The sequence below is a fragment of the Prionailurus viverrinus genome, chromosome A3 (assembly GCF_022837055.1).
Source record: "Prionailurus viverrinus isolate Anna chromosome A3, UM_Priviv_1.0, whole genome shotgun sequence".
Lineage (NCBI taxonomy): Eukaryota > Metazoa > Chordata > Mammalia > Carnivora > Felidae > Prionailurus > Prionailurus viverrinus.
The window spans coordinates 99,292,896-99,306,024 of record NC_062563.1 but is presented as its reverse complement, the minus strand read 5'-3'; positions in this window follow the sequence as shown (position 1 = coordinate 99,306,024).

Genomic DNA, 13,129 nt, shown 5'->3' with positions numbered 1-13,129 from the left:
TTTGTCTTTCTCTAATTTTGCTTAGCATAATACCCTCTAGTTCTATCCACGTAGTTGCAAATGGCAAGATTTCATTCTTTTTGATTGCTGAGTAATACTCTATTGTATATACATACCACATCTCCTTTATTCAGTCATCCATCGATGGACATTTGGTCTCTTGCCATACTTTGGCTATTGTTGATAGTGCTCCTATAAACATTGGGGCGCATATGCCCTTTCGAAACAGCACTCCTGTATCCCTTGGATAAATACCTAGTGGTGCAGTTGCTGGGTTGTAGGGTAGTTCTGTTTCTAATTTTTTGGGGAGCCTCCATATTGTTTTCCAGAGTGGCTGCACCAGTTTGCATTCCCGCTAGCAGTGCAAAAGAGATCCTCTTTTTCCACATCCTTGCCAACATCTGTTTTTGCCTGCGTTGTTATCGTTAGCTATTCTGACAGGTGTGAGGTGGTATCTCATTGTGGTTTTGATGTGTATTTCCCTGATGATGAGTGATGTTGAACATTTTTTCATATGTCGGTTGGCCATCTGGATGTCTTCTTTAGACAAGTGTCTATTCATGTCTTTTGCCCATTTCTTCACTGGACTATTTGTTTTTTGGGTGTTGAGTTTGAGAAGTTCTTTATAGATTTTAGATACGAACCCTTTGTCTGATATGTCGTTTGCAAATATCTTCTCCCATCCTGTTGGCTGCCTTTTAGTTTTGCTGATTGTTTCCTTCACTGTGTAGAAGCTTTTTATTTTGATGGGGTCCCAATAGTTCATTTTTGCTTTTGTTTCTCTTGCCTCTGGTGACATGTTGAGTAAGAAGTTGCTGCGGCCAAGGTCAAAGAGGTTTATGTATTATTATTAACTAGAGTCCATATTTTAAAATTCCTTTAGTTTTTATCTAGTATCATTTTTCTGTTACAACATCCCATCCAGGATAACACATTACATTTCATTGTCATGTCTTCTTAGGTCCAACTCACAAAAAACCAGAGTTCACAGTCAATTCTCTCATTCAGGTAATAGGCTTAGTTAATAGTGAAAAGAAGACTTCTCATGTGCTAAGAAAAACTCATCACTTTAGTCTTTCATTCATGTGTATAAATAGGTATCACATGTTTTGGACATTTCATTGTTAAACTAGCAGAATAAATCCCTTTTAGTCACTTCTGACCTTGACAATCACATAAAATCAAGGCTAATGCACAACAGAAACACATGCTTCACGTTGGATGAGACTAGGAGATATCCCTAAACCAGAATTACAATATATTGAGAACAAAAGGCAAGAGAAAGTGGAACCCAACATAGCAACTGAAAGAGATGAAAACAAAACCAAGCTCCTCCAAGGGAAATAGGGATACGTACTCCAATTCAAACTACACACCTGCAAAGCTTCAGACCTATCTGGTTCTACAAATGGTATAGTGAAGGGTAAGAGTTGATAAGAGTAATTTAAATTCCCTAGCTCCTTACTTCTGTTCCCACATTTCATGCCATAAGACTATGTTTTGCAACCGCATAGATATTTAAGTTCCCCAAAAGGCAGGACATGTGTGACTTAAGAAGAGGGAAAGGCAGTCATAATAGGACAGAATAAAGTTATAGAGGAGAAAGGAGGATTTATTTCTACCTCTGGTGATGGCAGATTAGTTTGGTGTGATTCAATCTTGAAGCACAAAATAAATAGGAAAAAAATGGAATTTGATGAAAGGAATTAAGAAGCTACCAATGTACTGAGAACTTATGGGGCGTAAGATCCCCCTTAAAAAGTATAGACAAACGAATCTGCTACTCCATGCTGCTCTTCCTTTTGAATATTTGTTGGTACACAAGTTGTGACTGAGAGGCTGAGGCTGAGCAGACTTGTGGGCTAAAGGGACACAATTTACAGTTCAGGATCCACCTAGAAGTATTTTTTGTAAACCTTCCAGACCCTAGTTAGAACTCTTTGAAGAATGACAATGAAGGTATCGGCAAACTGGAGCTTGAGAAGCCCTAACAGAAACTAAACCCCTTGGTAAAATCAGCTTAGTTCATGAGATGTACTGAGGCAATGTGTCCCTATGTTAATAGCCTGACAGAAGCAGACGTCAGTCCCTTCCATAGCAAGGAAACACCACTGAGCACTTCAAACCAATTACGTGATTTATATCAAATCAAATCCATTATCAATGATTAATACACAATTATATTCTCATTGAGTACTTCTCTGACAATACTATCTAGTCTTTTTAAAGTTTATTTATTTTGAGAGAGAGAGAGAGAGAGAGAGAGAGAACGAGTTGGGGAGGAGCAAAGAGAGGGGGACAGAGTTTCTGAAGCAGGCTCTGTGCTAACAGCAGAGAGTCCGATGTGGGGCTCAAACTCCTGAACTGCGAGATCATGACCTGAGCCGAAGTTGGACACTTAACTGACTGAGCCACCCAGCACCCATCTCTGACAATACTATCTAAAGTTTGGTCTTCATGTCTCCCAAATATCTAGAACAGTGCCTGGCCTAGGATTTACACTCCACAAATATTTGTTAAATGAAACAATAAACATGTACATTCATTTATACAATATTCTTATGGTGACAGGCCTGAGAGAAATATACCAGTAGTTTCATAGTAGTTACATCTTGGTCATCGGAGATTCTATTTTCTTCCCTCCTATTTTTTTATTTTTGAATTTTTCTACCATTACCATGTATTATCTGAAAGCATCTGTAAAAATGTTATTTTATTAAAAGTCATCAAATATAAAATATCAAGTTCTTTCCCTTCTACAGATTCAAAGTTTAAGCTCAGCAATGACTTGTAAAAAAGAAAGCATGATCTTTTAACACAATCATGCTATGTATAATCATGTTATCTCCTGTGTTCTCCATTTTGACACCCCTGTAGTTGGCCAGGTTATGATGGATGACTTCAGCCATGGAACACAGCAAAGTTAGTCAGACTGTGTAAAATGACTCTCTCCAGCCTGTTTCTACAGTCCAGAATCCCACCATTACACGGTATTCACTAAGGTGTAAATAACAGAGAGTATTAAGACTCTAACAGACTCTGATCTTGAGACTATCTAGGATACATGTTGCCAATTATTTTACCATCAAATGCTTATTTGTTTTTCTTTCTGTAAGGATTGGGCATTTTGAAATATTTAATTTGCGAAATAGAGCCTGCAGTTAGTAATCAATGACTAATCATATTGAAAATGTCTTAGCAATAGGAGCTGGCTAGTATAACTTCATTGAGTAGCTATAATTCTGGCATAAGACAAAACAACATGATGCTTTAGTGACTTGTGTAGCTAAACCAAATTTCTGTGAATCTTTCTGAAATATTAGATATACCTTCCAAACTAATACTGTCATGAGCACATTCACATGTGGGCATTGTCAACGGGAAATTAGATAAAAGTCAAAATTTCTCAGTTTGTTTTATAGAGTAGTGGCAGTTAGTTTTCTAAAACCATAACCCCTTTTACCTTAACTCTCTCACCCACCAAAGAGTCCACCAGGCATTTGTGGCGTTTGAACCGTCACTAACATGAAAGATAGGGGCCCAAACAAAACTGATATTGAGAAAGTTTGAAAAAATAGAAATATATGGGAGACAGAAGAAAATATTAATATATACTTTAATATACTGAGGTATAAAAATATATTTCATAGATGAAAAAGAGTAGGATGCTTTTTAAAAAGGGAACATTTATATAAAAAGAACAAGCTATTGAGAAGAATAAAAAAGAGAAATGACATAAAAAAGTAAAATAGGAAGGTAAGGAAAAGCTGGTGAAATATTTCAGGAGGCAATGCCAAAAGATGAAGAGATGAATATTATGTGAAGAAAAAAAATGTTTTAATTAGGCAAATCAAATTAAGAGGTCCAACATACTATAAATAAGCATTCAGGTAAAAGCAGAGAAAACAAAGGAGAAGAGTGATGAACCATGATCACAGAAAATTTCCCAGAATTGAAGGACTATAGTTCCAATCCAAAAGGGCCCACAAAGTGCTTATCCCAATGAGTGCAAAAGCCCTACTGCAATAAACCCTTGTTTAGAACATCAAGGTTTCAGAGAGGGGCAAAAGAGATGTTACATATAAAGAAGAGAAAGTAAGAATATCAGTGAGCTTTGTAGAAGTAACAGTGAAGTGAAAATATAAGAAACTCCTTCAAAAGTTTGAGAAGGTATTTTCAAACTAGAATTTTATACCCAAATCATCTCTCCAGGGAGAGAACAGAATAGACATTCAGTCTCACAAAAGCTTCAAAACTATTAACTCCCTGAATCTAGCTACTTTAGGATGGCTTCTAAAACATTAGGGATAAATTAACACGGAGGAAGCCGTGACACTGGCCTTCAACAAGGACGTAAGGAGGGATAATTTTCAGGAATATCATAAGGGGAAGTCCTGGAGTGATGGGGAGGCAGTGGAACGATAGCGCAAACCAGGAGAGTGTCTCAAGGATAGCAATTTTTTGACTAAAGAAATGTATTACTAGAATCGACAGAAAGAAACAGAAAAAAAAAAGGAAGCCGTGATGGGGCCTGTGACACTGACCTTCAACAAGGAGGTAAGGAGGCCTTCAAAAAAAAAGGAATAAGGTAAGGCCTTAAAAAAAAAAAAAGGAATAAAACAACAAAAATAAATTAACTCCACTGTCAAGAAGAGACTCTTATACCCCAATTATATACCTGGCCCAGATCATTTCATACATCAGTTTTTATAAACCTTTAAAAGCATACATTCCTTTCCAATACAAGTGGTTCCAGACAAGAAAGGATAGGAAATTTATCTAAATTATTGTGTGAGGGTAGATAACCTTAATAACGGCACAAGGAAAACCTAAGAAAAGTATAATCAAATAAAATGTATCAATATTTAGATAACAAATTCCTAAAATAAATTATTTACAAACTCAATTTGCACTGTACTTTATTAAAAATAGGTGGAATGGTGGAATGAATTGGGTCTGTCTCAGAATCTACCAATGCAATTCATTCTGTTAACATAGTGAAGAATAAAAGCCTAATAAATCCCACAATATAATTAAACTGTATTAACAAAGCAATGGATTAAAAACCTAATTTTATGGGGGAAAACAGTATTCAGTAAGATTCAAAACTCATTTTCTAAAATATAATTTATTATTTTTGCATAGTAATGTATAAAACTTAATTTGGTGGAGGAAGAAATAATATTCAGTAGGATTCATACTCACTCATAATTAAAAAGAAAAATTTTTATTAAACTATGAATAGAAGAAAACTTCTGTAACAAAAGTATCTACTGATCATCCCCTTATAAAAAATCATGCCTAATGATAAGATATTAGGTCTTGTGTACATTTTAAAGCAAGAAAAAAAAAACCAGAAATGATGTCACCACTATTATGCAACTTGAGATTCTATTATTAAATAGAAAAAAGACTTAAATGTATAATAATTGCAAAAATATAAAATATTGTAACTTGTAAATTAAATACTAGGATTGTTTGCATAGAAAGTATGAGATTATACACAATTATAACTAAAAAGAGAGTTCAGAAATATAGCTAGAAAAATTCAACAATTATAATGTCAATTTTCAAATAGAAATTTAATATATATAATATTTATATAAGTTATAAACTACAGTTGCTTAGGATGTAATAAAAATGTATATGCAATAAGCTTATGAAGAAATTTCAATATAGTAGTGAAGGACATGGAAGAATAACTAATGAGACACACATACTTGGATACAAAGTCTCAAAACTATAAAAATGTCACTTTCTCACAATTAAGTACAAACACTCAATGCCATTTTAATCAAAGCCCAACAAAAATTTCCATGGAACTTAACAATTTAACTCTAAAAGTGATATGGAAAAATTAAAGACCAATCCAAAAATGGGCAAGGATTTAGGAAAATGGAAACTCCAGAAACTGATACCAGTTTACAGTGGACAATCCATTTGGAGAAAATTTCTGTAGTATCAAGTCAATTTGCAGCTAAACAGAAATGTCACGTCAGAATACCACCCAGAGAACCTTTTTATATGCACAAGGAGACCATGATATAATTGTAGAATTATTTGCAATCACAAACAGCCTGATCAATATAAATGTTTACCAGCAGGAGGACCTATTGTGTATTATGCTATATTCATAGGGTATAAAACCACAGAGCAGCTCAACTAAATAATAAATAGCAAATATGTTGGAATAAGTAGGAAAGATCCAGAATGATATATAGAGCATGATAGATTTAATGTAGATTTAATGTCAGGAAAAACAACAATAAATATTATTTATGATATATGCAAATGTAAAATACTATGAAAACATTTACTGCAAAGACACATAGCACTTTTATAATAGTGGTTACTTCTAGGGTGGAAGAGTATTTGGATCTGAAGAAAATATAAAAGTGTCTTAAAAGGAGAGCCTAGGTGGCTCAGTTGGTTAAGGGTCTGACCCTTGATTTCAGCTCAGGTCATGATTCATGGAATCGAGCTCAGTGTCAGGCTCTGTGCTTGGAATTTTCTCTCTGCCCCTACCCTGCTCACACATGCTGTCTCTCTAAATAATAAAAATAAAATTTATTTATTTATTTTGAGAGAGAGAGAGCAAGCGAGCATGTGCAAGCAGGGAAGGGGCATAGAAAGAGGGAGAGAAAGAATCCCCAGCAGTGCTCTGTGATGTCAGAGCCCACAGAGTCCAATGTGGGACTCAAACTCATGAATCGTGAGATCATGACCCGAGCGAAAACCAACAGTCCAATGCTTAACTGACAGAGCCACCCAGGTGCCCCTAAATAAATAAACTTAAAAAAAATAAAAGGGTCTTAAAGATATCTGCCATGTTTGATTTCAAAACATTTTTGAAGGAATTTGCTACATATGAGAACTGAGTATATGGTATATATTGTAATGGTCCTTATCATTTTCTGACTATGTGATAGTTTTCATTAAAATTAATATATACGTAAATTATTAATTTTCCAGTTTTGGTTTAAAACTAAAAGACAATGTTGTTTTGGTTGCATTACAATCCTTTTTGTGCATTAGGCTTTAAAGAAAAAGTAGCTAAAGATTACCAGATGGTGAAGAGTTGAACATTAGACCTATAACTATAATAATCAAAGAAAGGACTTTAAAATCATTTTATAGATGGTGTGCTCTTTACAACACAAGGAAAATAACAGATAAAAGTTTCGTCAGCTCATGCTCCTCATAGATTCTTCATCTGTAATTTTGGGTGTGTCCCTCAACATTCCAAATAAGAGAAAAGTGGGCTAGTTGTAAAAGAAACATTATAGAGTTTGCTATGCTCATCTTTCATTCCAGACAGATGCTTGTCATTCCTTAGAAAATGTATTGCACTCAGTTTAAACTGCATGGTGATTTAAACGGGCTTGGCATCTCTAAAGGGCCACCGGACAGTTGGCTTCAGGTTTTGAGAACAAAGTTGGATTTGCTGGAGGTGATCGTTGGGTAGTTGTCATCAGTATGCCTTCGACTTTCTTATCTTTCTTACCTTTGACACAATTCTGTGTAGACTAAGAATTTTCTGATTGGAATAGAACATCTGCTATTTAGTTTGAAAAGCCTCTAGGAAACTATAACTTCACACGGGGTATTTTTAATGCACATTATACTTAAATAGAAGTCTCTGGACAGTTTACCATTGAGGAGATGAATTTATTGATAGGCTGGTGAGGGCTCTCACCTGAGGACATGGTGCTTCAGTACTGCCTGCAGACTTCTCAGGCTCAGTAACTCCAGTCATCCTTCCCTCTGGCCTCTTGTGATCTTTTTTTTTAAATGAATGAGGCTCTCTCTACTTAGGTTCTACAATTCATTGTTTTTTTCTTTTGATCAAGGGTGTTGGAACCAAAATGAATTTCATTATAGTACTTTCTGCAGCAATAATTGAAAAAAAAAGCATTATCATTCTTTCTATATTTTTAGTGTAAACAAAGCAAAATATTTTGAGGTCACTGAAATGAATAGTGGAGATGAGTATTGGTTAATACAGGTGCTGAAAGTTGCCTTGCCACAGGACTGAAAGACACAGCAGAATTTAATATCTTTGGCTTTTGTGTGTGTGTGTGTGACATGCACATGACAATAAATAAATTCCAGAGGGGGAAAAATAAGTAGCCATGTATTTAAAAATAGGAATGAAGGTTGGTTATTTTGATCATTTAAATATTTAGTCAAGCAAATATTTTATAAAATTATTTGAGCTAATATTGGGTGATTCTGTAAATTATTCAGAAAGTAAAAATGATGTTTACCACCCAAATGTGTATATCGCATAACAATATATAAAAGGCTTCCTCACCTTCTATGGAATGTAATGAAAAGATCATCGTCTTCAAAGTTGGAGAAACTGTGTATCTTGGTGACTTACCAGTTACTACTCAGATGCTGAGTCCCAAGACTGATGAATATATGTTTTATCACTTAGTAATTGGAGATATTTCTGTTGGGTGTAAGGATTAAATTGTCTACTACTATCTGTTCCCATAACATAATATAGCGTCTATGGTTGTTAACTGTTTTGTTCGTCTACACATTTCCATTGTATCTATAATATTGCCAGACACATAGTGGGGGACTCAGGAGTATTAATTAAACAAAGGCATTCATATATACATACATTTATGAGTGCATGAATGAATGAAAAAGAGATTGCCTGGCACAAAAGTGGTTAATAACTATTTGTTCTATCTTCTTTTACTCCTTCGACCAGCAGAATAGTTGTGATGACTAAACAAATCCACATATATGTTTAGATCATAGTAGCTGATAAGAAAAAAGAAATTGTGTCAGCTTCTCCTCCATATCTCTGCATATTTCTAGATATATGAATGCATATATATTTCTAAATTATTCTACTGAAAAAATTTAAGTACTTAACATAGCAAGGAAAGATGTGTATTAGGTTAACTATAAGTTGAGTAAATATATGGCTATTTTTCAAATTATGTAAAATAGAGCAATTCATGATGCCTTCCATTTCCTTTGAGTTCAATAGCATGCCTACAAGTATGTGAAATAATTCAGCAGTCAATTCTGAAATGTCTCAAAGCTGTCTTTGTTGTTTTAGGTATGTTTTCTGGCCCTAACCTCCTGATGGACTGTAGTAAGTTCCATGAAAGAGGGCCTAAACTCCTATGCCATAGTGTGTAGGTAAATACATTTTAAGAAATTGTATCAATTAGGATGCTATGACATCAATATTCCCTAATATGTCTTCTCTCACTCTTTATTAAATGTACATGGAAAAATAAAAACACCCCCAAACATGAAGGAACACAGTGGGCTTAAAGTGTGGGCTCTCAAGCCAGATGGCTGAATGTGAGTACCTTCTCCACCATATGGACAAAGGTTGTCCAATGTATAAAGTGAGATTAATAACTATCTTTTAAAATTGTTCTGGGGATTCAGTCTTTTACTACACTGAAAGTACTTAGAACAGTTCTTGGCCATGGCAAGAGAACAATAATGTCAGCTGTTTCTGTTATTATCATTATAAAAAGATTGGGAGAAATAAACATAAAATCCAGCAATTTATGAAAAGCACATCTAAAACCAAAATATGCCAAAAACTTGGAAATAAAGAGAAGTATGATTAATCATACAAATAATGGCACAATAAAGTAGGAGGGAAACTATCAATATTACAAAAAAGAAAATAGAAGTTAAAAAATTTAATGGAACAAGGAGAGATGTTTATGACATAAAAGATTAATCCATAGGAAAGATATAGTCATTTTTTCAACCTTTAAGAACTTAATAAATTCAAAGAAAATAGACATCTATAATCACAGTTGCAGACTCTAATATTCTATAATATTATATAATTATATAATACACATATAATTATATAACATACATTATATATATATACATATATATATATATATATATATATATCTCAGTAAGAAAGTAAAATCAAGATGAATAATACAATTATCAGGCTTCCTATATGGACAACTAGGTATAGATATAAAAACTTGTGTGTATTGGGCTGTGGTCAGACTTATTCTGAAACCTCAAATATTCCTGATGGACCAACAGATTTCAAAATCAAGTTAGGGTCAGCGACTCAGAAAGATGCAATAAACTCCAACCTCCTCGGGTCAAAGGGCTTCACTTCTTGTTCTCATGCCTAAGCCCCTCTCCTAGTGGAGATGTAGAGATAAAGCCTCCATGCAAGTACTAAGCTCTGTGGGTGGTGCAGATGAGAGACCCTGCCTGTCCACTCAGCTGCTCTCAGGGCTGGCCCCTTTCAGTGTTGTTTGTATACCTGCATAACAATTTTTTATCACTTATATTTAGAAATCATGTAACTGATCAAGTTGTTTCACATGAGTAAACGTCAGAGATTGCAGCAAAACTCACATGTAACATAAAACGAAGGAAACTTTTTATTTTTTTTTATCTTAAGGGCAGGATTTCGTGAGGAAGTCTGGCATTCCCAAGGGTCACACTGCCTAGCAATCTACCAAAGACTTTTATCACTTTAGATTATATGCTGTGAGATAATGGAATACAAAAGATAACCAAGATAAAACTGCAAAGTTAAAGTGAACTATTTGGTTGATATAACACACATATATTATTAAAGATCCCTTTTATGAAATAAGTGAGCCATGAGTTTGTTAAGGAGCGCTTAACATTTTTGGAGGAGGCACATTAAAGCTACGGCCATTCATTGCTAAAGGCCAATGGTGATTAACATCTTTAAAATGATGCTCTACATTTTTCAATCATTTGATGTGTTAAAAATGTAATAATATAACAAAGCTGGAGGCCACAACTGTTTCTTCAATTGATTTAATGTTGCACCTTATATTAAAAAATAATTTAAATGAAAATCAGTTGTTATTTTGACAGAAAGATATTAAAACATGCTTGATTCAGATAGTTATGAAGCGCAGTCAAAATATTAAACTAGTTAGACTTCCTGCTCTGCCAGAACTATAAAATTAGTGTAACAAAAAAATCAAGAAACATGTGAAATTGAGAAACATGTCATAGGATAGTACTTTCTTTATAAGGCTTAACAGGTACTAACCAAGACACAGTTATCTTTATGTGCTTAATTGTGATCCTGAAATATTAGCAATCACTTTAAAGTCAACACCTGGACCCACTGAGGCTCTTTAGAGGTGTGCATTTCACTTCTCAGTAAGTTAATGTGGATAATCTGAGGTGAGAAAAAGTTCCTCTCTCATCCTTACTACAGCTCAGACATTTACCGCTTACCTTTCTCATTAAAGTACTTTTAGTTCTTTCTGTAGAGAATTGTAAGCTAGATTCAAGGTATTTTTGTTTGTGTACCCACATTCGTTTTCAGAGAAAAGAAGAGTAAAGAAAAAATGGGATCAATATTTAATGTCATTTATTCTCATACATTTCTTTGTATGTCATACTTAATATTTGTTTTATGAAGAAGTTGTATTATTTGCTCCCAATGTTTAAAAGCTGCTATATAGCAGATTTATAAAGAAATTATATACATTATTATATATATAATTCTCATTGATATATATTACATATAATAATAATATTAATAGAATTGATCTCTCTAGGTATGTATACATGTATACATGAAACAAGATTCAGTCAACTTTTTTGTAAAAATTCAGACAGTAAAATATATTTAGCTTTACAATTTGTACTTAACTCTGCCCACCACTGTAGTGTGAAAGCAGCCAGAGGCAATATGTAGGTCAGTGGGTATGGCTGAATTCCAGTGGAACTTTATTTACAAAGTCAGGCTACTGGACATTTGGCTCCTGGGTTTGCTGAACCTAGGACCAGAAACATTCTGCCAACCTGAAACTTATGAACTGACAATTGTAAATAGTCACATGATTTTAGGAAAAAGATATAAATGTCCACTATCAGTGCTATTGTTCAATACTTGTATAGATTTCCTAGCCCGTGCAAGAAACAAAAAGAAGAGTTATCTATTGGAAAGGAGGAGCAAAAACGATCATTTCTTCTAGATGTTTGACTGACAAACAGAATCAATGGCTAAAGTATTAAAAGAAATAAGATTATAATGATAGAATAGCAACATTAAAGAAATCAATTGCTTTCCTAAACATGAGCAATTAGGAAACACAATGACAAAGGGATTCCATTAGCAATAATGCCAAGGTCTAAATTGTATCTTGGAATGAAACTAACCAAAAAAGCCCTCTAGTAAGAAGTTTTTCTTTCTCTGGGGGAAGATTTGAGATGGCAGTCACCACAAATTTTCAATAAATTTAATGTACCCTCAATCAAAACTCCAAGATATTTTTACTTTCGGGGGGGGGGGGGGCGGAAACTTATCAAGGATTCCAAAAAGTTCAATTTGGTTCTTTTTATAGCATGCCTTCTTATTTTTTTATAGATATTACTTCTTACTTTTGGTTTCAATTACAGCTTTTATTTTTTAAATTGTACTTAGCATGCTTTTCAATATTTGGTATCTGTCAGAATAAATTTGTGGAAGTCTTGTTTCTAATATTCACATTTTATATTTTGTAATTATTTGTACTTTTGCTGCCTGGTTTTCTTGTATGTGTGTGTTTAATTTTCACAATCAGAAGAATTTTATTTGTGGGGAATCTCTGAGGCCTATATTGAGACTGTGTTCTTCCAAAGAAGATTTGACTTTGATTCTACCATTTAGTCCACTTTAAGTTTTCAATGATGTGCATAGTGCAAATTCAGGTCTTAAATCCACCTAAGTAAGGCCTGATCCATTATTGTACAGTCTGAAGGGAAATTTTGATTCTTTGTACCCAGAGCCAAGGCCAGACACATATTTCCTAACTGCCTACCCTGGTAATGATTTTTCCATGCATTGTGGCTCTTGCCTTTCATGAGCATTACTTTGCACTGGAATCTCAGATTCCATGTGCCTTCATGTAAGGGCCCAAGCTTTAGGAACTTTCCCCATGTTGATGGACATTCATCATAATAATGGCCATTAAGACCAAAGCTCTAGGACCCTGTCAACAGGAAGTGACCCATAGCAGTCAAACTTCACCTATAAGGACCGAAATTTTGGTAATGTCTTGACCTCAGAAGATATCCATTACTTCAAATCCACCTATGCTTAGTATCCATACTTATAATCATCTATACATGG